Below are 26,787 nucleotides of genomic sequence, written 5' to 3'. Positions count from 1 at the left end.
CCCCCTGGAGGGGATAAATCATATATATATATATGATTTAAGAATATATATATATATATATATATATATAGTGTTTAGAGATAAATGCTGAAGATCTATGCATCAGCTGTCAAGTCGATTAGGAAGATTATCAAGGCAGCAAATCAGAAGCACCAGCCCACCCACCTACCCCTCCTCAACACATATCTGCTTTGCCCTTTTGCTGACTTTCTTAATCTGGACATTTCAGCAATCTTTGCTTGTGTCTAGAATGCATTCCACAGGCAAAAATCAATAAGGCCCCTCAAGTGCTTAGAATTTTTTTCCCATTAGTTTTCTTGTCTTTGCTCCCTGCAGCCTGGCTGTGGCTTCAGCTGCCAAAAAGACTGCTGTACGAAGTTCACCTGGTTACCCAGGGAGAGCCCTCCCCTGGGTAGTTCACTTGGTGATTGGGGACGTTTCTCGTCTGTTCTGGATCTGGGATGGATGAGGCCATTCATGGGTGGTTGGGTGGGCATTCGCAGGCATGCCCAATGGTGGATGGAAGGGAAACTGAAACAAGTTTTAACGGAACTTCAGGAACTTTGAAGTTTTATTTTTTTTTAAAAAAAAAGGAATGAATGAATGAATGAATGGATGAATGGCTATCTTCTCTTCTTCAGCCTAGAACTAAGGAGAAACTTCCTGACCATTAGGAGAATTAATCAGTGGAACCACTTGACTCCAGAAGTTGTAAATGCTCCAATGCTGGAAGTTTTAAAGAAGAGATTGGACAACCATTTTCTGAAGTGATTTTGGGTTTTCTCCCTAAGCAGGGTGTTGGACTAGAAAACCCCCAAGGTCTCTTCCATCTATTCTATTCTATTCTATTCTATTCTATTCTATTCTATTCTATTCTATTCTATTCTATTCTATTCTATTCTATTCTATTCTATTCTATTCTATTCTATCCTATCCTATCCTATCCTATTCTTCATTCCAATAGCTATTCTATTCTATTCTATTCTATTCTATTCTATTCTATTCTATTCTATTCTATTCTATTCTTGTAGAATTTTTCTAATTTTCAGGACTTGGTTGAAAACTTATTTGAGTACAAGTCAGGTTTAATGGAATTTTTCCCTGATGCCCCTTAAGAGAAAAAAGTGGATCAGACTATAAAGTAGACCACATGAAGGGAAAAAAGAGGCATAGTCTGGGGGTGGAGTCAAGAGAGAACTCAGCCTAGAATCGTTATGTGTCCAACCCCTCCTGAATTCCATTGCCTCTTATCTAGTACCAATTTAGTGCCGACTGTTAGTTGATTAGATTCTTCTGTTTAGGTTTGAGCAATAAATCTTAACTGGAATTTGTGTGTGGACCTGATTCTTTGCACTTGACACCTAAAAGCAGTTGAGTGAAACAATGAAGATTTTCCTAGAACATTTAGCCGGGAGGGGTAAAGCACTTTTTTCTTACCAAAACAGAGCTGTGCAAATTCAATTTTCATGGAGAGTTTGGGACTACAAGGAATGGAGCCCTGACTGTAATTTCTTAAAGCAATCCTATAACTCTGGGGTGAAAAAAAGAAACAGTGCATCTATGCCTCTAGGCCATTGTTACCAATGGTCATGAGGGGAAGATCCCAAAACCATTTCATTTATTTGCTTTTAAAGCATGTTTATCGTAAATGCATTTCCATTTTTTTTTTAAAGATTGCCCCCCAAACCCTTTGAAAAGGATTGTTATCATGGAAGGCCCGGTTGAAATAATTGCAATAAATAAGTGAATAAATTGGTAGGCCAGGCCTTCCTACGGCTACAGGACAGTTTCTCCGAAATGAGATAGCCTCTCTGCTGGTAGATCATAAGTATAGAATTGTGTTCCTACTCTGGCTTTTCTGAAACCTAATTAAGGCTATGCATCATACTACATTCCAAATTGTTTTATCTAGCCTGGAGTTTGCTTGATTTGTTCTATTTCTTTCTAATATTCCTCCTGGGATTTTTTTTTTTTTTCAGCTAGAAAGACATAATTTTGTTTTGACTGCATGACAATACTACAAAACATGAAAATCACGAGTTTTTCCACTCCACATGCTTGGAATGCAGAGCAGTTGAGAGCATGCACACACACACACACCAAAAGTCTAGCTGCAATGCGAATTAGGGAGACAGAGAGAGAGAGAGAGAAAGAGAGGGACACAGAGAGAAAGAAGAGGAGGGAGACAGAGAGAAAAAGGGGGAGAGGGAGAGAGATGGAGAGAGGGAAAGGTGGAAGATAGGGAGAGAGAGAGGGAGAGGGAGACAGAGAGAAAGAGGGGGAGAGGGAGAGAGAGGGAGGGAGGAAAGGTGGAAGATAGGGAGAGAGAGAGGGAGAGGGAGACAGAGAGAAAGAGGGGAGAGGGAGAGAGATGGAGAGAGGGAAAGGTGGAAGATAGGGAGAGAGAGAGGGAGAGGGAGACAGAGAGAAAGAGGGGGAGAGGGAGAGAGAGGGAGAGAGGGAAAGGTGGAAGATAGGGAGAGAGAGAGGGAGAGGGAGACAGAGAGAAAGAGGGGAGAGGGAGAGAGAGGGAGAGAGAGGAAAGGTGGAAGATAGGGAGAGAGAGAGGGAGAGGGAGACAGAGAGAAAAAAGGGGAGAGGGAGAGAGATGGAGAGAGGGAAAGGTGGAAGATAGGGAGAGAGAGAGGGGAGAGGGAGACAGAGAGAAAGAGGGGAGAGGGAGAGAGGGAGAGAGGGAAAGGTGGAAGATAGGGAGAGAGAGAGGAGAGGGAGACAGAGAGAAAAAGGGGAGAGGGAGAGAGATGGAGAGAGGGAAAGGTGGAAGATAGGGAGAGAGAGAGGGAGAGGGAGACAGAGAGAAAGAGGGGGAGAGGGAGAGAGAGGGAGAGAGGGAAAGGTGGAAGATAGGGAGAGAGAGAGGGAGAGGGAGACAGAGAGAAAGAGGGGGAGAGGGAGAGAGAGGAGAGAGGGAAAGGTGGAAGATAGGGAGAGAGAGAGGGAGAGGAGACAGAGAGAAAGAGGGGGAGAGGGAGAGAGAGAGAGAGAGGGAAAGGTGGAAGATAGGGAGAGAGAGAGGGAGAGGGAGACAGAGAGAAAGAGGGGGAGAGGGAGAGAGAGGGAGAGAGGGAAAGGTGGAAGATAGGGAGAGAGAGAGGGAGAGGGAGACAGAGAGAAAGAGGGGGAGAGGGAGAGAGATGGAGAGAGGAAAGGTGGAAGATAGGGAGAGAGAGAGGGAGAGGGAGACAGAGAGAAAGAGGGGAGAGGGAGAGAGAGGGAGAGAGGGAAAGGTGGAAGATAGGGAGAGAGAGAGGAGAGGAGACAGAGAGAAAGAGGGGGAGAGGGAGAGAGATGGAGAGAGGGAAAGGTGGAAGATAGGGAGAGAGAGAGGGAGAGGAGACAGAGAGAAAGAGGGGAGAGGGAGAGAGAGGGAGAGAGGGAAAGGTGGAAGATAGGGAGAGAGAGAGGGAGAGGGAGACAGAGAGAAAGAGGGGAGAGGGAGAGAGAGGGAGGGAGGGAAAGGTGGAAGATAGGGAGAGAGAGAGGGAGAGGGAGACAGAGAGAAAGAGGGGAGAGGGAGAGAGAGGGAGAGAGGGAAAGGTGGAAGATAGGGAGAGAGAGAGGGAGAGGGAGACAGAGAGAAAGAGGGGAGAGGGAGAGAGAGGGAGGGAGGGAAAGGGGAAAATAGGGAGAGGGAGAGGGAAAGAGGGTGGAGGGAGAGAGGGGGGGAGAGAGGGGAAAGGGGGAGGGAGAGGGAGATGGGGAGGGGTCCAAAACCTATCACACCAATTCCTCCCGATTGATCTTTTCCGCATGTTAAATTCCTAACCGAGGTCATGCTTATTTACCCAAAGACTGAGCGAAATTAAACGGGAGACTTGATAGAGTTAGCTTTCTTGAAAAGAAACTCAGCATCCAATCCTATCTATCTCTAATTTTTTTTCCTGCTGTGCTCTTTTCTATGAAATGTGTTTCTTAAAGGAGGCAGGTTTTGAAACTTTGAGATAATGTATCTGAGAAGGAACAGCCGCCGTCTGCTTTCCATTAGCCATAGGCTGATCTGGGTTTGTTTGAAAATGTTTTGCTTTTTTTAGACTGGTAAGTCTTCTTCTTTGGCAGTTGGTTTATTTTGGTAGGTTTTTTGTTGTTGTTGTTTTTTGGGGGGAGGGGTTAGGACTGCTTTTAGTCTTCCTGAATGTCATCAAACTACAGCTTAGATTTTTTTAAACAAAATCTTAACGACATGCGTCATCCCTTTTTGGATGGGGACGGGAAAAGAAACTCCACTTTGCTTTTGAAAGTGTGGGAGTTAAGGAAGCGTGAGTTTGGAAACCGTTGGGCAGAAATGTCAGGGAGGCTGAAAATACAGAAATAAGAGTCATTGCTTCCTCCCCATTTTCCCTGCTGGATAACTGACATGATCTGGCAATGGAGAGACATACAAATGATTTCACTCAATCAGACACATTGCCAGTGGATGATCCCTCTCTGATGTTCTTTGGCAGGCAGCTGGTCAATTCACTTTCCCTGCAGAAAGTGACATCTGCAGGTTTTCCTCCATCTCTGTCCCCTGCTGCTTCCAGGTTATTTAACATTCCTTCTCTTGTGACAGCCTGACTCTGTTCCTCTCGCATCCGGCTCAATCCATAAGGCAACTGGAATCTCAGAAGGGAGAGGCTGGCAAAAGTTGTTGCTCTATTGCAAGTTACATTGCCATAGTAGCCTGCAGAGAGAGTGGGGGAGAGAGAGAGGGTGAGAGAGAGAGATGGAGACGGACAGAGGAGGATGAAAAAGGATGAAAGAGAGAGCGAGAAAGGGAGAAAGGAAGAGAGAGAGGAAGAACAAGAGAAGGGAAGAGGGAAGAAGAGTGGGAGAGTGGAAGAGAGAGACAAAGAGAGAAAGGATAAGTGAGAAAGAGTGGGAGGGAGGGAGATGAAGACAGAGATGGAGAGAGAATTTATAGAATATATAAAATATAGTTTATAAAAGCATGCATTGCAATGTCCTACCTGTCAATGAATACTTCAGCTTCAACCATAACAATACAAGAGCACACAATAGATACAAACTCAAGGTAAACCACACCAAACTTGATTGCAGGAAATACGACTTCAGCAACAGAGTGGTCAATGTCTGGAACACTCTACCTGACTCTGTGGTTTCTTCCCCAAACCCCCAAAACTTTGACCTTAAACTGTGTACTAATGACCTCACCCCTTTCCTAAAAGGCCTGTAGGGGGTGTGCATAAGGGTCAATTCAGGAGTAAGGGCCTAGGTGGATGATGAATGGCCCCTTTCAGAGGAAATAAAGAGGAGCGAAAGGGAATGGGGTTTACAGGAGACAATTAGTTCGATTCATTAGGGTGAAGATCCGTTCCTGACTTCTTGCCAAGGAACAGCATGGCGTTTGGAAGATATCAGCCTGTCAACTCTCCAAGCCTGATAAAGGTGTGTAGTTGTGAAATCTCACGAAAGACTGTTTGCAAAGACTTTGCTGGAGAGGAATTAACTTTAACCTAAATAATAGGGGTTTTATCAGGACAAGAAGTTTGCTTTGTGATCTTGGGAAGCCTAGGTCAGAACATATCCCATTCTTTTCTTCATTAATCTGTAAGATATTTACATTACATATTTCAATATGTTTTGTTTGAAATATTTTTACTTTACATGGATTTTGCATGTAGAGTTTGGTTTGCAGAGTCGTGGTTGCTCCGTCACTGGAGGTTTTCAAGAAAAGATTGGACTTCACTACACTTCTCCAAGAGTCAATGCCACCAAATCTCAATCAAGTTTACTTCTGGGAATACATGTCTAGAATTGAATTAACTTCCCAAAACTGCATCGCAACCAACAAGAATGTGCAGAGGCAGTTGGATTTCCAATCCACGCTTTAGTCTAAGAACCATGGATAACCACAATTTCATACCCACATTCAGAAAGAGACTCCATTAAGCACCTCTAGTTAAGGGCTTTGAATGGTGACCAGAAATAAGTAAGAAATTAAAGAAGAGATGAGATGAAACACAGCCACCCATAAACATTCACACATAAAGCGGAGTCTCCCAAATCCTCGGGGTGGAAAAATCTCATGGTTATATTTTCTCAACAAATGAAACTCTGAGAAACCTTGAGTTTTGCCAACTGATCAAGAAGTGTCTGGTCATTTCCTCCTGTGAATGAAATTAGTTTAGATTCAAGATAGATTTTTTTTTTCAAGGTTTCCAGCAAAACTTTCCAAACTGCTCTAAACCCTTTTTCTCATTAAATTTCTCCCCAGACAGCTGTCTGAAATAGCCATCAGTCTCATCAGAAGATGCAAAGGAAATCACTGAATGCAAATGACGGGGGAGAAGCATAAATTTTAGCATTTTCTAAATCAAGCCGCGGTTCACGTGGCCATGGTTTCCTCATTCTGGCAGTTTTACAAATAAAGTCCAGCCCGAACGGTACCATTTAACTCTGTCACCTTTCAAGAGAGATGTGACACCAAGCTTGGGTTTTGATATATGCAAATGGATCAGCCACGAGAAAAGTTAGAATTGGAATTAGGAAGAGAAGGCCAGCTGCTTTCAAGCCTTTGATTATTGAAAATGGGGCACGTCATATACCCAAGGAAAACATTGGCCTCCCCTGGTAGGAAACAAATTTCAATTTCGATGTCATTCAATGGGGACCCTTCTTACAAGCATTCCAGCCCTTGACAAGTTCTAATGAAATTGCATCAATTGTCGGAAGCAAACATTTGTTTTTACACAAATCTGAATTAGAGGTGGGTATTCAGCAGGTTCTGACCAGTTCTGGAGAACCGGTAGCGGAAATTTTGAGTAGTTTAGAGAACCAGCAAATACCACACACACCCCAACTGGCCCCGCCCCCATCTATTCTCTGCCTCCCAAGTCCCAGCTGATTGGCTGGGTCTTCTTTTGTTGCCCCGCACTGGAGAACAGAGCTGGAAAGCAGGATAGTGGGGTGGGGATTTTGCAGTAATGTTCCCCTGGAGTGGGGAGGGAATGGAGATTTTACAGTATCCTTCCCCTGCCATGCCCACCAAGCCACACCCACTAAGCCATGCCATGCCCACTAAGCCACACCCATAGAACCGGTAATAAATTTTTTTGAATCCCACCACTGATCTGAAGTCATCCATGGACACCTTATGTTGAAAGCTTTCATCTTTACGGGAGAGGCAATGATGGAATGGAAGCGGTAGGCAAGAAATAGAATGCAAAAGGTTTTATTTTCATGTGTCCTCCATGCAGGTGGATGGAACTTGCCCTGTGGTGCAAGATTTTGTTGTCCTCCCTTGTCCTCTGCGTTGCAACCGATTGTGTCAAGAAGAGTTGCCTTTGCGGTGTCGGGCTTTTCTCGCCCTGTCATTTGCTACTTTTAAAGGTGCTCAGGTTGAATGCTAAGATGAATTATTTTCTCCGTTGCTGGCTGACTTGTTGCAGTGAGAAAGAGAGGGAGGGAGAGAGATTAGACAAGAAGAATGGAAGGTCTTGTTTGCAATGTTTGACAAATACCAGTTTCTTCACACATGTAAGTCACGTTCCAGGCTCAGGGCACCAAATGATAAACCAGCCTCCAGGCTGCAAAGATGCAAATTATTGGAAGAGATAATGAAGGATTTTCATCATATATCTATATATAGCACATCTTGGCATATCTATATCTACACACAAACACACACACACACACACACACACACACACACACACACACACATGCACACACGTACATGTAAACATTAAAAAATAGGAATGGGAATATATAAACATTCCTTTTTTAAAAAAAATAATCACATGGAATATGTATCAAAATCAAACAAGGCTCGGAATTACGGAGGGCTTTCTTTCTTTCTTTTCTTTCTTTTTTTTTTTTTGCTTTTTTAAAATTCCAAATGTAAAACTATTCCCGTGTCGCACAATTTACTGAGTTTTTCAGCAACAACAAAATTAGCACTAATTTATGAAAGCTCTGTTGTGCCTGCAAAGCTTTGTCATAAATTATGCATGTAAGCATGGAGATGCTAATGAAAAGAGGGCTCAATTTGAAAATGATTACTGTGAATTCAGCAACTGGGACAAAGCCGGGATGGTTGGGCAAAGCTTATACATTTATGGGGACAAAGATGAGGCTTTGCCAGTCATTGGGTGTTTCTTCTGACTGGGACAGATCATGCGAACTTCTAAAACTCTTGCATGTATGTGCATGAGTGTGAGCAAGAGGGCAACATTATGACTTACAACAGTTCATCTAGTCCAAGGGTCTTCAAACTTGGCAAGTTTAAGGCTTGTGTGTTCTATCTATCTATCTATCTATCTATCTATCTATCTATCTATCTATCTATCTATCTATCATCTATCATCTATCTATCATCTATCTATCTATCTATCTATCTATCTATCTATCTATCTATCTATCTATCATGTCTGTCATTTATCATTTAATTTTCTGATGTTATTTGTAAAGTCTTTGAAGTCTTTTGGAATTTAGAAAATGGAATTTTATATAGAAGTCAAAGCAAGAAAGAAATCAACAGATACATCTGTTGAGATAGGATTGACATACGTTCCTGTGATGTCTTCACACCAGCCACAAGATTAGCTGGATGACCACAGCTCTTTTGAAAATCCTGCTTTTGCAAAGAATGGGGCTACATGAATATCTGATTGGGAAAGTTTTCAATCTTGGAAACACACTTTATGCTAACAACATCGGATGGTGAACATTCACCACAAATGGCTCTCTGCAGGGGAACCAATGCACACTGACAGCCTCGCTTCCGAAAACTAATATTAGAGAATTGCAAAAAAAAATCTGTCATTCCTAAAGAGTTTGCCGCTAGGTTACAAACACTGATTATTTGTGTCTGCAAACAAACCTTCTACATCGTAAAAATTGAAAGAGTTTTGCAAGAGAACAATAGAACCTAATCACCCCCTCATCACACACCTATTCTGGATTTTAATTAGCACGTTGGTTACATCAGCACCATTCATTTGTTCACACAGTTGCTAAGATACCTATCAGAAAGTGCTGGCACAAGTTATTCCCAAAATTGCTGGATCACTTACTATAATCTGTGAATCTCATTCCATTGATTAGATTTGTGTTTACATGAGATATACATTCCCACCTAAAGGCAGAATGCATGTGTCTGAAATCAAAGCCATTGAAGACAAATTAGTACAAGAAGAAGTTTCAGCCACTTTTCTTGTCTTAGGAAAGAAAGAGGTTGATGATAATTCTTTCAGGCTGATGATAATTATCTACAACCCCACATTCCTTGGATCAGAACAAAATACATCCTTCCATATCCTGGTTCTCCAATGCCTATTATTGCACTGATCCCGAGACAAGGGATCTATCTTACTTTTCATTTTTTTACTTCTAAGCCTTCACATGATCAATGGGGTTGGCATACATTCTGTGGCTTTTCTGTAAAAACCTAAAATCGGGGGTGTCAGGATCTCCATCGTTGGCTTGGCGCCTTGCTGGGTTCCTGCCATCAAAGGGGAAGGGTGTGGGGGGAGGCATTTGGGGCAATCTACACTTGTGTAGTTTGTGTAGATAGGGGACACAGTGGCTCAAGGGGACACAGGGACTCAGTGGCTAGGACTCTGAGTTTATCGATTAGAAAGGTCAGCAGCTCGGCGGTTCAAATCCCTAGCACTGTGTAATGGAATGAGCTCCCATTACTTGTCCCAGCTTCTGCCATCCTAACAGTTAGAAAGCATGTGCAAAATGTAAGCAGAAAAATAGGGACCACTTTGGTGGGAAGGGAACAGTGGCTCTATGCAACTTCGGTATTTTGTCATGCTGGCCACATGACCATGGAGACATCTTCAGACAGCGCTGGCTCTTTGGCTTTGTAACAGAGATGAGCATCAGCCCTTAGAGTCAGAAATGACTAGCACGTATGTGCCAGGGGACCTTTTACCTTTACTTTTACACTTCTGTATCTAATAGTAGGAAATGGGGGAAGGGGAAGTGACAATGGAAGAAGACCAGATCACCAAACCAGCTTGTACCAGGATCTTCAAGGCTGTTTGCCCTGAGAATGGAATCCCAAAGGCGGTTTTTCAAGAGGCAACTGGGCTTTCTGGTTTTTCTTTGAAGACATTTTGCTTCTCATCCGAGAAGCTTCTTCAGAAAATCTGAGCTGAAAAAGCTACTTGGACGAGAAGCAAAATATCTTCAAAGAATTGTGATGGTGTTGCTGCTGCCACAGATGGGAGTGTCAACCCTGAAGTTGGCCAAACTGCGGCCATTTTCTTTTTGTAGCTTTTCTCTATGGAGGTTTCCTCTTCTCACTGCTTCAGGGCTGACACAGCCTGGAAAGAAGGGGCCAGGGAGGGTGTGTGTGTAGAGAGATAGGTGGGGATATTGTAGTCCAAATAAAATTATTTCCCCTGGGAATCAAGGATGTTGGTCCAGGGGTTCGAAAGGTGGAGACTGAGGTCACTTAGCTACTGGGCTGTATGCTGATTGGACCATGTGACTGGATTCTTTGGAGGGAAGTGACAAAGTTTTACTTTTAATTGGGCGAAAAAATGGTGCTTAGAGCCGGTTTTCCGTGCCAATTTGATATGTCCTAATGAAATGTTCTTCGAGGAATTTGCCTGCCTCGGAGTCCTTACTGAATGGGATGTATTACTTGGAACCTTCTGGAGTAGATTTTCAAGTGTTATAAGCCCCAACTCGGTGGGAGTTGCATGGCCCTATTGGCAAGTCTTTCCAGCCTGAATAATCTTCAACCATTCTTACCCCCAACCCTACCCTGTTTCCCAAAACCTAAGCTCCTAGGCATCATTTAAATAGGTTATTTAAAAGCATGCTAATAAACCCTTAGAAAGGTGCAAACTCCAGCAGTTCTGGTAAGCTAGCAAGCTTATTTATTTCTGAAGCCTGAAAGCCCACTGGGGAAATAGGAACAATCAGGCGGCAATATTTCCTAGGCAGGTCAGGCAGTCTAATTCAAATTTTAGCCTTTCTAAAGCAAAACTAAGGCCTTTGCTTGAGTAATTGGAGAGACACATTGCTTCAACAGGAAATACCTGGTTTGAATGAATCCATACTTCTCCAAAATGTGTTTTTTTTTAAATAACTAAATAGGGGTCCGTCATGGATTCTTTTATGTACACCCAGATCAGTGGTCTCCAAAATTCCAAAAGAACCAATAAAGTCCCACCTGCCCTCCGTATCTTTAAGTATGCAATGGCTTGTACCACTCTTCTCCTAGTCTTCTACAACTACGGTTCTTTCACTACTTCTCTTTGTGAGTTCTATTTCTAGAGAACAACAACGGTAAAGGGAGTTTGCTTTAGGCTATTTTGAGTTTCCTTTCCTCTCATGCTCACACCAACAACGCTACCACAACCCCATACTACGCAGCTACCTCTCTGGTCAGGTTTTATAGACTCCACCAGTTGGTGTGCTGGCTAGGGATAGGACTTAAAGGGACAAGGCACCAGTAACTCAGGTGCTGGTCATTTTTCAGGTAGCCTGTCCTCTCAAAGGGTCCTTACTTGATCTGGATCCTTTAGTTCAGGGGTGGGCTTCAAAAAAAATTAGCAATGGGTTTTCTGCCTGGTTGCTGGGTAGGCATGGCCATGGTGAGTGTGGTCTAGTTGGTCTCCTGCACCATGGGGGGGATATTTTTGACCTCCCTGGGCTTTCTTTGAGCCTCCAGTAGGGCAAAAATGGTCCCCTGGGCTCTGGAGGCCATGTCTGGCCTTCCCAAACTTCTAGGAGGCCCATTTTTCACCCTCCCCTAGTCTCTGCATGCATCCTGCACTTACCTGCATCCAAAACAGGCCATGTGGGGACTCCTGGGGCAGGGAGGGGCAGATTTTGAACTGCACAGAATCTTAGCTAGGGGCTCTCCCGAATCCCTGCGAACCCCAGGCAGCCCACCCCTGCTTTAGTTCCAACAGATGGGCCATCTTTTTCTTATCCAAGCACCATGGCTGGTCCAGAACGTTTTCCTCTAGGGAAAATGGCCAGAAGCTAGTCCTCTTCCTCCTTCAGTAATTTAAAGACGTCTGAATCATAATGACAGGCATATTAGAATGAGGGCTGCAGTCTGAGCTATCCTAAGTGGATTATATGGAGGGAATGGGAAACGAAAACAGAATTTGAAGCTTAGCCATTTCAGTCCCAAGGTTGCAGAATTGCATCTTCAGTTTATTTAACCGGATGATAGAGTTGGAAGGGACCATGGAGGTCTTCTAGTCCAACTCTCTGCCTCAGTCGGGAAACCCTATAACCATATTCCAGACAAGTGACTGTCCATAAGGTGTGTCAATGTTTTCGATGTTCAATTCCCAAACATTAGGGGTGCTCAAAAGTTGCAAAATGCCTCGGGGATTGTAAAGATACTTTGGTTACTTTAATATAATTTAGATGTGCTTGATAAGTAACTACATAACTATCGTAACTTTTTAACATTTTGTTTAACGTCCAGTATAGCAGTATAGTATACATGATGTCCCCTAACCCTAACCCTATACTCAGATACAGGCAGGGAAACCCTATACCATTTCAGACAAATGGTTGTTCAATTTCTTTTTCAAAAGCTTCCAGTGTTGGAGCACCCACAACTTTTGAAGGCAAAGGCAAAACCCACTCAGTGGTGGGTTTCCAATTTTTTTCCTACCACTTCTATGAGCAGTTCTATGCACACACACATGCCCAGGGCTCAAAGACCAACTTCTGTCCAAATGCTGGTGAGTGAGCGGAGATGTTTTTTAGCTCAGCTGAGGCACAGCAATCTGCTTTGCCACGCAGATCAGCTGAGCTAAAGAACAAGGGAATATAGGAGAGGGAATGAATATTACAGTCAGAGGTGATATTTGCCGGTTCTCCAAACTAGTCAAAAGTTCTGGTACTTGTATACCAGAACTAGTCTGAACTGGCTGAATACCACCTCCGGTTCTACTGGTCGATTTTTTCTTAATATTAGGGAAATTTCTCCTTAGTTCTAGGTTGTTTCTCTCCTTGATCCATCATTTCCTTTCCTTTTCCTTTCGTTTTGATTTTCAGTCCCAGCACAGGATAGCTTTCTTGGGAAACTTGAACAGGAGTCAGATCCTGTCATGGACAAATATGAATGTTGCATATTGTTAATTATATCTTTTCCATCCCTGGCATTTTTTTATTCTTCTCTTCTCGCAGCCTGGTAATTTTCACTCTCTCAGGTTGAGACTTTGCCATATGCTGCTTCACAAATAGTGACAGGTTCTAACATGGCAGATGGGATGTAAATATGCATACCTCAAGCGTCAGTTTGCATATGACCCGTTTATTAACTTACAAGCCCCCTTTTCTCTTAACTTTGATTTTTTGTATAATTAACAATTTTAAACATTGAAATATTTGCATATGTTACCTTTTAGGTCAAATGTTACTCTTTAGATCAACACCATTTTTACCTGTCTTACAAATTGGGAAACAAAGAATAGCAAAATAAAAGCAAAATAATTATACCCCAAATATAAATAATGTGAAGACATCAAAGTTCTCTAAAATGTAAGTGGATAACCCTTTCGAGAGGGCAGCAACAGCAGGGGTGGGATTCAAAACTTTTAACAACTGGTTCTGTGGGCGTGGCTTAGGTGGTGGGTGTGGCTTGGTGGTCATGTGACTGGGTGGCTTGGTGGTCATGTTATTGGCTAGGTGTGGCCAACTCAATATCACTCACATCAAGGCACGCATCTCCTCGCCTGACCTCTCATGACTGTGGGGATGCAGCAACAGTCATAAGTGTGAAAAATGGTCATAAGTCACTTTTCCAGTGCCATTGTAACTTTGAATGGTCACTCCACACAAGCAAAGTACCAGCAAAGGAGGGGAAAAAAACTCCAGAGAAGTTCCAGAGATAGGAAGTCTAGTCCTGCCAAGAATGTAATAAGAGTTAATGGAGAGGCCGTTTCTGTAAGCAACACCAGAATGTTTCCTTCCTGCCTTCCTTACAGGATTAGGCTATAATTTCTTCTAACAACCGGTTCTCCAAACTGCTTAGAATGTTAACAACCGGTTCTAGTGAATAGGTGCGTACTGGTAGAATCACACCCCTGAGCAAGAGCTATAGGTGAGGCAGCAACAAAAACTTCCAGCAGTCTTATACAGGTAGTGCTTGACTTAAAACACTTCCCTTAATGATCATTCGAAGTTACAACGTCACTGAAAAACTGTTTTTTCACATTTATGACCATTACAGCATCCCCACAGTCAAGTAATCAAAATTCAGACACTTGGCAACTCATATTTACGACGGTTTCTGTATCCTGGGATCATGCGATCACCTTCTGATAATGTTGTGGTTCGCCGGCAGCAGGTGCGGACGGCTGAGGTTTCAGAGAGTGAGGACTCAGATGAGGGGCCTGTGTGTGATGCAGGGATGGGGCCAAGACCATCAGGGAGTGGAATGCTGCCTTTGGAGATTGTGGAGACTGGCAGCAGTGATGAAGAGGTCCCCGAGGAGCCTGTGCCCAGTGCACGTGTGCGCAGGGCTGCTCGAAGGAAAGAGCAGCTGCAGCAGAACAGGCAACTCAGGAGTAAGGCTGCAAGGTAATAGCCCCTCCTTGAGAAGATAAAAGTCAGCTGAGAAACTGCAGTTCTTTGCAGGAAGCAAAGAAGTTTGATACGGGAGCCTGGTGGACATTAGGAATATCTGAGTTGGTGTTTGGAGACTCTTTGATTTATTGTTTAGAAACTTTATCTGTTGTTATTGACTTGATCTCCACCATTCCGCCTTCACTACAAACTATGTTAGTTTTTTTTTCATAGTTTTGCTTCTTTGCATTCTTTCAACAATACACAATCCAGTAGTTTGGCTGACTAAACAGAAGCCCCATCAAATGATTGACAGCCCACTTGAGAATTCATTGAATGCGTTTATTTTAGTATTGGCTCATGCACCAGAACTCCTAATTTTACAAAAAAAACTTTTTTTTTTTACTGACTCGCAACAGAATTGCTCTTTCCAAAGGGAAATTGATCCAAGGACTGAAAGTACAAGTGTGTGTGTGTGTGTGTGTGTGTGTGTGTGAATAATTTAATAATGTTACAGCCTCAGTGAAAGCTATGGTTGAAGAAACTTTCAACCCTGCTGTCTGTTTAAGGGAAGTCGGATTCGGTTTTGTGACCCTGTTTTGTCCTCAGCCTTTGAGCACATGGCTGTACAATGGCGATGAGTCACCTCTTCTATTTCAAGACCTCATTTTGGGAAAGCAATTCTACCTGACATTCTCAATAGTTCCTCAAGGGTACAGATTCTTCTTGTTATGAGATGTCAGAAAGCAACCACAGGTATCCATAGATGCACTCTATAAACCCTGGGCTTTGAGCAAGTGATTCATAGGGCAAGCCTGCACAATTCTACTCAGAAACCAACCTTGTTGATTAAAGAGGACTTGCTTTCAAGTGGAAAGGAAAATGGGGATCAGTAGCCTGTGGCTGCTGAGCTCAATGAAGCCCTTCTTCTAATTTTATGAGACTTTTGAAAATGATTACTTTGCTGATAATATATTCTTCTTATTTTAAAAGCTGGCTAGTCAGGAAAAAGAAAGGATATCAGGTTATAATAATCAAAAGATCCAATGTGCTCCCTTATATTGGTTTCAACCTCACTCCCCGCATTTAGTCAATAAGCCTGTATCTGTGGAAAGTTATGTGAAGGTGTTTTGGTTTATCTGCTGTTCAGTTTTAAATGGGAGAAGTATTAAGGTGTTAAGATTTAGAAACTGACCAGCAGTGAGTAGCCACACAAATCTGTGAATCTGATGTAAGTCTGGCTGATGTAACAAGAGTGATTCAGCAGAGTATGGGTATTTCCCTTTAAGTAAAGTTCCCCTTAAGAGGTGTGGTATATAAAAGACAGCCATTAGAGGGTGTACTTCTTTTTCCTTGTGACCAGTATTCAGTGCAGAAGTTCTCTGTGTGTTAGGAAGAAGAAAAGCTTGCTTGTAAAGATATTTTACTACGTGTATTGTCTGTATATACCTGTTGTATATTAAACCACTGTTAATGTCTAAGTCTCTGCATGCTGTGTTTTGCTCCTGGGTTATCTCATAAAGGTAGTCACGCTGCTGAATTCTCTGACACATTTAGGGTAAGATATATTGTGGGTCCCGTCTATGAAGGATGTACATCTGGTGGGATGCAAAAAAGGGCCTTTTTTGGTGGCAGCCGCTTCTCTGTGGAACATCATTCTCCTGGAGATAGAAATGTTGCCTTATTGCTTTTCTGAAAGATTTAGAAGTTTGGTCAGTGGGTCTGAGGACCACAAAGATGGAGCTGATTAAGTAGTTGATCTGAAGCCGTGGTAGCACAGTGGTTAGAATGCAGTACTGCAGGCTACTTCTGCCAACTGCCGGCTGCCTGCAATTTGGCAATTCGAATCTCACCAGGCTCCAGGTTGACTCAGCCTTCCATCCTTCTGAGGTGGGTAAAATGAGGACCCAGATTGTTGGGGGACAATAGCCTGACTCTGTTAACACTTAGAGAGGGCTGTAAAGCACTGTGAAGCGGGATATAAGTCTAAGTGCTATTGCTGTTGATTATATTGCTGCTGATAGTTATGGGTGTTAGTGCTGTGGCTTTTTAATGTTGTAAGCTGCCTGGAGTCACCCATGTGTGAGTTGAGTGGCTATATAAATTTATTTAATATATAAATAAACAGATCTTATCTCTAGCTCCATTTAACACATACCCAGCATTGGTACAGCACAATTGTACTGTACAGTTATATTGTGCCGATCTTATCTCTTGCTCCATTTAACACATACCCAGAATGGTATAGTGCCATTCTCGCTCATTTCCCAGCAAGTTAATATACACCTTTATTTTTCAGTCCAAAAATTTCTTTTAACAACCCTGTAAACCTTTGCATTGTGGTGAAGTTAGGGTGACTGAATGGAGCTGAGCATTTACTGGCAGATGCCCTTCCTAACACCTACAAGGAGTTCACATTAGGTAATATTTTCTCTTTGCACCCAGAGAGAGAAACTCTGATGCTACTTAGAAACTCAAACTCGCCTACCTAGAATCGAACTCACACCCTCCTGATTGTGAGGTGAGAGCTCCACCTCTCGGCCACCACACCACTCTTTTCAGTCCAATACCTATCTTGATGTTAATTCTATTAAGCTACATTGGCTTACTTCTGTTAATCTGTAGAGCTGGAGGTGGCCTATGGTAGAAATAATGCTTTTGTAATTAAGGCTCTAAGCATCTCCTATCCCAACTTGATATGCAGGCAGACATGACAATCCGTATTACATTACTGTGGGGAAATATCAGTAATATGTATTGTCTGTTCAATGTGTAGTTGTGTGAAAGTTTTGCCAAGTGTGGATGTCAACATGTACACTGATGGACCTTGGCAGCCTCCAGACTTAAGAGCCCAAGAGGTAAGCACTAATAGCATTCATGAAAACAATGCTTGTTTTATCCCCTTAACAGTGACACAGTACATTACCTAGCAGCTGGTGATCTCACTACATGGTTTGAAGAAGTCCATTATTTTGAGTACAGCTCTTCAGGGAATTGCTCAATCTAAAATGGAGTTAAAGAAGCCAAATTATGGGGTCCATTATTTAGAAGAAAATCCTTTAGGGAACCTTGTTTTCCCTTTTTCCTCTTGTCTAAATGGAAATTTAAACCCCGGTGAAGAAGCTTGGATTATAGGAGGGGGGAAAAAATCATTTGGTCAGAAAAAATATAGCTTCTTCAAGTCCTGTTCAGGAATTTAATGAAGGTTTTCAAGTGGGTTATAATAATGGGGTAACCCCCTAGTTTTTCTTCCACATCAGGAGAGCACAACATATTCTGGCCTTGTGGCCTCGTTTGGCTTTTAGTCAATAGCTTTTTCTATTCTGTCAAATTCTTAATTTGGATTTAGGGACAACTTTTAGAGGCTACCTCCAAAGATGAAAGGGACTATATGTTACCTGAGGGATCTGTCCTTCTCTTCTCCACAACATCTTCCTGTTCTCCATTTGGATCAATGCAGAATGATTCATCCAGATCTCACATTAGAGCAGATGTGAATTAGATTTTTTTACTTATGTTCAAATGAGCATGAACATCAGATCCTGTGAAAGTTCTAAAACTGTGTAAGAAAAATCTAAGTCGTGGGGCCTTCTACTCACCCCAAATCCCTGCAAGTATTCGGTGGATTTCTTAACAGATTTCAGGTTTTTGTTACATTTTGACTCTTTTCTAGTATTTTATAGCTAGGACAAACATCAAAACATCTCACTTTTTATAATTTCATGCTTATATTCAGATGGCAATACATGCTTGCTTGAGGAACTATTATCAATAGCATTCCATTGTTTTCTTGGTCTTTGTTCTTAGGGTTAGAGAAGAATGTTTGTTGATTGATATTTTAATCTTATGTTCCTAATTTTACACACATAACAATAGCATTTCTCTGCAGTTGGCACTGTGCATTATTGGAAATTTAAAGAGGAAAGTGGGTGGTAAAACATATATTCACAGAATATATTCACAGCAACAAAGAAAAATGCATCATTAGAGAAAACAAGTCGTAACAATACTTTTGTCAGGCAAAAATGCATACAAAAATGTGAGTTTTTGAAGAACTGCAAGTTCTCTTGCTTTCTTTATATACTTCTTACATATTTAGACAATTGATAAGTTATGGTTGTTATTGCTATTACTGCTATTTCAATTTATATGCAACTTTTTCTATCCAAAGGGTGATCCAAATTGCTGTTTTTTATATCCCTGTTTATATAATCCTACATCCTGCAGAATTCCAAGTGCTGGGTCTGGAATGCAAATCCATATAATGAATTTAACTGTAGTAGCATGTTCATTCTTCCTTGGACTTCAACTGTATGCCCAAATGTTTGTTCTTTGTTCGACATAGTTCATGCAGAGAGAAGTTTTAATAGAATGGATTGAAAGTACAACAGCAATTTCACTGGTAATGACACTGTGAAATAAATTTTGCAGAAGACAAAGTTATTCAATCCATGCCCAATAGAAACATTGTTTGTTTTCAAGCTGTCTATAAAGAATGGATTTATGTCTCCAATAACTGGGCATGTGTTTGCATATGAAGATGGGAAAATGTTACAGCCAAAAAAATGAACTGGTGATTTATGGTTTGGATGATTAAATAGGATAGATTATGGAAAGAACATTATGATGTAACTTTAGAGAGCAAGCTTAAAATATAATTGTACTTCTAACTGCGATGAAGAATGTCAGAAGTCACTGCTTTCTATATTTTCTCTTTCCTTTTTTTCCCTTTACTTGCACTTATTGCTTTCTTTTTGCTTTTTCTCTTTCCTTCTTTATATTTGTTTGTATTAGCTTTTATCTTCTTTAAAAAACAAGTTTTCATATGTATAAATGCTATAGGGGTAGATTTCATATAATGTTCCAGAATTATACGAAACCTAAATGTTCCAGAATCAGCTTTGCTTTAAAAAATATTACCAATATTTTAGCAAAATTTCTAAAGAGCTGCATATTCAAAAGGACCCACAAATTGTACACTGTTGGTATGAGAATTGTATTTGCACAATGTTGGAAAAATGAAAACACACCACCAGATCAAAATATAATTTGGAAAATATTGGACTGTGCAGAGATGGATAGATTGACATTGAAAATAAAAGACAAAGAAAATACAGAGTATTATTCAACGTGGAATAGGTTTTATCAATGGTTAGAGATAAAAGGTAGAAATTAGATGAAGAAAGATCATTGTTATCTGTAAGTAAAATATGAATGCTGTTCATAATTTTAAGTATGCCATATAATTAATGTGATCGTAAATAAGCTAATATAATTATAAATATGGTTATAATTATTACGGGTATTATCATTATTACTATCAGTATATCTGTTTTTTTTTCTTTGTAAAATGAAATGGCTGGACAATATACAGTATTCAAAATACACACACACACACACACACACACACACACACACACACACACACACAATACATTTGACTTTTTAAAAAAATTGTACACTGCTGCAAAAATGTACAAGAATGGTTACAAAAATCGGGTATGTCTATCTAATGAAACGAAGAACTAGGGGAGACCGGATAGCAGTATTCCAATATCTGAGGGGCTTCTACAAAGATAAGCGGGGTTTAAACTATTCTCCAAACCACCAAAAGGCAGGAAACAATGTATGGAAAATAACCAAGCAGAGAAGAATCTAGAACTAAAGAGAAAATATCTCATGGTTAGAGCAATCAACCCATGGAATCACTTGCCTTCAAAAGCTGTGGGAGCTCAATCTCTGGATGCTTTGAAAAAGAGCCAACCATTTATCTGAAATGATCTCCTGCTTGAGCAGGACTAGAAGACCTCAAAGGTCCCTTCCAACTCTATTATTCTATGTTCTGTGAGATATAAAACTAAGCATCATCAGCATAATAATGTTACACCTCATGCCAACAAACTACCTCATCTAGCTGCTTCCATGTAGATGTTGAACAAAAGTGGGGAACAGCACAAAGTTTAGACACCCCCACAGAGTAGAAGTCCGAGGTCCCCTGAGATCCCACCCAATAGTTTTTGTTCAGCAGATCTCACTCTGATAAAGCCTTTAACTTCTTTTTTTTTTCTTTTTTATATGCCATCTTCAATTTTCAGGCCCATATTCATTTCTTTAGCCTTGCTTTGTAAATTTACTGTGCCTCTAAAAGCACATAATGCGGTCCTATTTAACTGCAATATTAAATAACTGCCATTTGGAAAAAAATATGGTGACAGTTGGAAAGAAGTTTAAGGATGTAGGGCAACAGCAATTCAACACCCAATAGAGTTATTGCTCTACGCCCGCTTCCCGACTAATAGCATAGTTCATAAACCACAATGAGGATCGTATTATATATAGAGCATCATGCTTGTAAAATATGTTGGCTTAACTAGTATATGTTTTTCTTTTTACCCTGGAGATTTAAAAAAACAACAACAACCAACCAACCTGTGTTTAGAATCTTTAAATTATCATGATTTGCAAAATGCACTGTTTTGTTCACGCTAACTTCCTGATTTGGGGGAGCCTTTTTTTAATGGACAATACTCTTTGCAAGCAGTATTTTTTTTTTAAAAAATAATAATGTAATAACATCTGTGTATTTTTATCCCAACACATTGCAGAAGCCAGACAATTGGACATTTGTTGCCAGCCTAAAACAACATCCGTTCTTCAAAAGGAAGAAAACACACTTAGACCTCCTCAAGATTTTCTTCTTGGCAGTTCAACATTTAACTGAAGTTTCCCTGGATACAGTTAGATGGTTTCCTTCACTATTATCCAAGCAGATGTAACATGATTGGCAGCTGGAAGCCCTCGTCTATCAAGAGCCATTGAGCAAGCAGGAAGCTATCTTAGTTGTAGATTTGTGAGGATTCTGAGGGAGTCAGATGCATTCTTAACATTTTCTCAGTGTTTTAAAATAAGGATACTAGTTTTCATAGAAAACCTAAAATCATAAAAAAGGGAGTAGAAAGAAGTCACATTAGTGGACTTCAATGTTAGTGGACTTCAAAACTCCAGGTGAGCCAACTAGATGACCTACAAGTTCCCTTCCTAATCTGTAAATCTGTAAATTCCACAGGCCTTGAGGCAACACACACACATATGCACTCAAAGGCTAGTTTAGTTTAACTCACTGTTTAGCCCTCTTCCACAATTCTACCCTACTCCTGTTCTTCCTCTACTTCTCATTGTGACTCCTTCTTCTGAAAAACAATAGCTCTTCTGTTTGCCTTCAGGCTGTTTGAGTTTCCCAAACCAATAGAAATAATTTTCCTTCTCAGTCTGACAACTGCAATATCACCATATTCTGATGCCTTTCTGGTTACCTTTGATAGGAACCTGTTGCTGGGTGGGCTAAGAATAAATGTTAAATGGACAGGACACCAGCAGCTAAGGTACTGGACATTTTGTAGGTAGCCTGTCCTTTGACAAGAGAGGAGGAGGAGAAAAATGCAAACAAGAATATAGATTTCTATAACATTTTCATGTGGATATAGAGAACCTCGTATATTCAATCATCCATCCATCCATTTATATAGCCATCCATCCATCTTCTACAGCAGCCCATTTCACTTGGCCCACAAAGTTAAAACCAATATTTTGTACAAGCATACAAAAAAACCTTGATGATAAATAAATAAAGTAATGAGATTAAGTCCCTGGGGAATACTGAGCGACTTGGAGAATGTAATGATCCATAGAGATCTTTGTTATTGTACAAATGTAGAAATGCCAGCATCAGCATCTGCCAAAGTAGCATTGAAATGACCTTTGAACCCTGACCACTTTCCAAGTTATTGCATGCCATACATGCTTTCATTTTGAGTAAGTTCAGTCCCTGCCCAAGAAAAATATAGTTGGAGAACCATCACAATAATTGCCTAATTAATTAGGGAGAAAAAATATGGTAGACCAGAGGTAAGTTCAAGAGTGAAAATAATCCATCAAGCAGCAGTCACTTAATAATATAGAAGAGAACACACAGAGTTATTAACTTGAAAAGTTTCTACCAGTACTAAGGTTTCCACCTTGCAGGAGAAGTCCTCCTACTTTCCTATCAAGAAAATCTTCCATTTGGTTCCCAACCTATGGAATGCACTACCTAAGAAAGGCTGCTTGGCTTCGATTCTTCTTATATTCTGTTATTATACTTCGAATTGTTAATTTTTAATGATTCAATTTCATTTTGGTTTTTAATTTTGGCTGCCTTACTTTTTTTCTGCATTCTTAAAAATGTTCGATTTCTTATTACTGTAAACCACACTGAACATTGGGATAAAGGGAAAGGGTAGAACAGTATAAGTTTCATATTAAATGAAATGAAATTCATTTCAGTTCCACTGAACTTCAGATGATGTGTGTCCTGAAGGGATTGGCATGCTTCTAAAAAACTCAAGTAGGGAATATTGATTAATCCAGAGCTATCTTTTTTGTACTTGTTGGGGCAGGGGGAGTAATTTCCAAGACTTGTTTTGTCTTTCATCAGCTTTTGGAATTCTCTTTGAACTGATCAATGTCAACCACAGGAATTAGAAGTCAGGATGTTTCAAATGAATACAAGTTTATTGCATACAAACATTCTCTACAAGAATCTGAACTACTAACAGTCAAAGCAAATTGGTAGTAGATAAGACTCAATGGAATTTGAGGAGGACTGGACTTGGATTCTTTGGCTCAGTATTTGTAAGCAGCAATGGTTCAAGCCCAGTACTTCCTAGTCGAATCACAGACAACTACAATGATCTAATGCATGTCGATTTTACAGAAGACATTGTTGAAAAATCACGGCACAATCTAAAACCACCCCTATCTATTGAACCGGATGGAATATGTGCCTACTTCTTAAAAAAGCTATAGCTTTTTTACACTGCCATAGCCAAACCTCTAAGCATAATCTTTGAAAAATGTTCCAGGACCAGCTCCTTGCCAAAAGTATGGTCACAAGCCACAGTCATCCCCATCTTCAAAAAGGGAGACCCCAGCCTAGTTGAAAATTACAGACCAATCTCTTTATGCTGCGTCACCTATAAAGTCATGGATTCAATTATTAACCAATCCATTATCCTCCACTTAGAGACAAACAACCTACTCTCCAATAAACAATTTGGTTTCAGAAAAAAAACTATCCTGTAATCTGCAACTCTTACACTGCAAAAACATATGGACTACACAACTCGATCAGGGCAAAGCAATAGACACAATCTACATAGACTGGTACACAACAAACTACTCCTAAAACTAAAATCTTATGGTATCTCTGGACACCTACATAACTGGATAGAAGCATTCCTGTCAAACAGACAACAAATGGTCAAAACTGGGAGCGTCCTATCAAATTCTGTACCTGTCAACAGTGGTGTCCCCCAAGACAGTGTTTTAGGACCAACTCTCTTCATACTCTACATAAATGACCTCTGTGATCATATTAAGAGCAACTGCATTCTCTTCACTGATGATGTAAAGCTATTCAACACCACAGACAATACTACTACCCTCCAGAAAGACCTTGACTATGTATCAGAATGGTCAATCAAATGGCAACTTCAAAACTCAACAAATAAATACTCTGTCTTACATATTGGCAAAAAAAATCAGAAAATAAAATGCAAGCTGAATAGTCAAGACCTTGTTGATGATCCAAACTCTGTCAAGGATCTTAGAGAACTCATCTCTAATGATCTAAGTGCTAGAGCCCACTGTAACTACATAGCCAAAAAGGCATTAAGAGTTGTTAATCTAATCCTACCTAGCTTCTTCTCTGGTAATATCACACTACTAACTAGAACATACAAAACATTTGCTAGACCTATACTTGAATACAGCTTATCAGTCTGGAACCCATATCATGCATCTGATATTAACACAATTGAAAAAGTCCAGAAATATTTCACAAGAGTTCTCCGCTCCTCTACTCATTGCAGAATACCTTATGCCACCAGACTTGAAACTCTAGACCTAGAAAACCTAGAATTACACCACCTCCAGTCCGATCTAAATATAGTATATAAAATCATACATTGCAATGTCTTTCTTGCAAATGAATACTTCAGCTTCAATCATAACAATACAAGAGCACACAATAGATACAAACTCAAGATTAACTGCACTAAACTTGACTGCAGAAAATATGACTTCAGCAGCAGAGTGGTCAATGTTTGGAATACTCTACCTGACCCTGTGGTTTCTTCCCCAAACCTCAAAAACTTTAACCTTAGACTGTCTACTATTAACCTCACCCCCTTCCTAAGAAGCCTATAGGGGCATGCATAAGCACACCAATCGTGCCTACCATCCCTGTCCTATTGTTTTTTATTTTTCTTATAAGTATCTGTCTCATGTCTTCAAAACGATATTTATTCTTATAGCTGTATCTTGTAAGTGATTGACAAATCAAATAAATACTAAAAATACTAAATACTAGATATCTTGTGGGCAAGTCTATGGAGATTCTCAGCCATCCACTTCAACTTTCATTCATTTGATGGGGAGAAATAAATACTTTTGTCCAAGGTAGAGGGAAGTAAGACTTATAACTTGGACTAGACTATGGGATCATTTTATACCAGTGCTTTGTTGTCAGTAATGGCCTTGAAAATTTCCAGTTCTAAGATTTATGGAACTCCACATTGACAAAAGAGGGCAAGTGACAAAATGTATATGAGGGGGGAAGAATTTGCAGCGTGATATTATGACACGCATTTCATAATTGTGGTGTTATTTTTGTTAGATACAGAGACTTGTAAAGACAGGTGGCTTAAAATGTCGTTTCTTTTCATAACCCTTTCAGAGTTCAATAGATCTGAGGTTTGTCTTAACTGGATCTTCTTTGAATGTCCTTGCCAAGCTAATTTTGCCAAATATCCACCAAGGACTGGGTCTTATCAGTGCTAGCATTTCCAGTGAAGGATAGAGTAGAATAACAATAGAGTTGAGAAGGACCTTGGAGTTCTTCTAGTCTAACTCCTCCTACCATTCCAGACAAGTCCAGTTTTTTCTTAAAAGTCTCCAGTGATGGAGCACCCACCGTATCTGAAGGCAAGCTGTTCCACTGGTTCATTGTTCTCACTGTTAGGAAGTTTCTCCTTAGACCAGTCCTTTCAATGAAAGATTTGGCTACTGGTAGATTCCATGTGAATTCCAACAAAAACTGAAGTATTTTCTCTTTTGATGTGACACTTCAATTAGCAAGCATATTGTCATAGTACTAACATTTTAATCTCTGGGTACGTAGGGCATCTTGGATATACTCCAGCAAACTGTACTGTGTTATTTATTGGCTGCTACTTAATGTAAAAAAATTGCTGCCTTCATTTCTCAAGCTAACAATTACCAAATGGTTTTACTGAAACTTGAAGTTACAGAAAATAAATGGGAAGTTAATAATTGATTGATGTTTGTGAGGGTGCATATGTGGTTATATACGTGCTCGTATGTTTATCTTACTGATACTTAGAGATTTTAAATGTTCTTAATTTTTCAAGGTAATTGAATAATATTTGCTTATTGGATAATAAATATTTTAAAAATACATATGAGGTATTTATTTAGTTAGAGGAAAGTCTACCAATATCTAATTATGGAACTTCTAAAAGTATCAATTCTCCTCCAGTTCAAACTCAATTCACAGTGACTTTATGGACACAACTCTTGATTTTCTGGCAACGCTGCAGAAATAGTTTGCCATTGTTTCCCCAAACTATTTATTATACCTCTAAATAGGGTTTTTTATTAAATGACTTCCTGATTTATCATACTGTCACGAGTTTCTTCAGGAATTCAATCCATGCTACCACCAAATTTGGCTTCATATAGGTTCTAAGGCCAAACAAAGTCATCCAGATATAGACATCTGTTGTGATTGAACATTTAGAGATGCCATTCAAGAGTTTTAGTTGCAAGTGAATCTTCATATGTGTTGGGAATTGTCCCACTGACATTTCAAAAATAATGTTTTAAAATAGAGTTGCAGAAGAAAATTGTTTGCCGTCAACTTCAGGGGAGTGGAGAAGTAAAAGGGGGACAGAAAAAATATATTGGGAAATCTATCATCCACTTTCTCTCTGCTTGCTTATGGCATCCATAATCTGGCAGGGACAGGAACAATAAAATATTTAGCTGCATGTTAAGAGACATATTTTGCAGCATGGATTGCTTGCTTCTGTGGAATTTGTGTGTGTGGGGGAGAGAGAGAGAGAGAATAAAAACATAGCCACAAGAAAATTTTGCATACAGCACAATGCCTATTTGCAAAACCAGTGTTCAAAAATAAATTCAGAGTGATAT

This window comes from Pseudonaja textilis, chromosome 12, assembly GCF_049901715.1.
Source record: "Pseudonaja textilis isolate UNSWEBS1 chromosome 12, rPseTex1.2, whole genome shotgun sequence".
Lineage (NCBI taxonomy): Eukaryota > Metazoa > Chordata > Lepidosauria > Squamata > Elapidae > Pseudonaja > Pseudonaja textilis.
Note: the sequence above shows the minus strand (reverse complement) of the source record.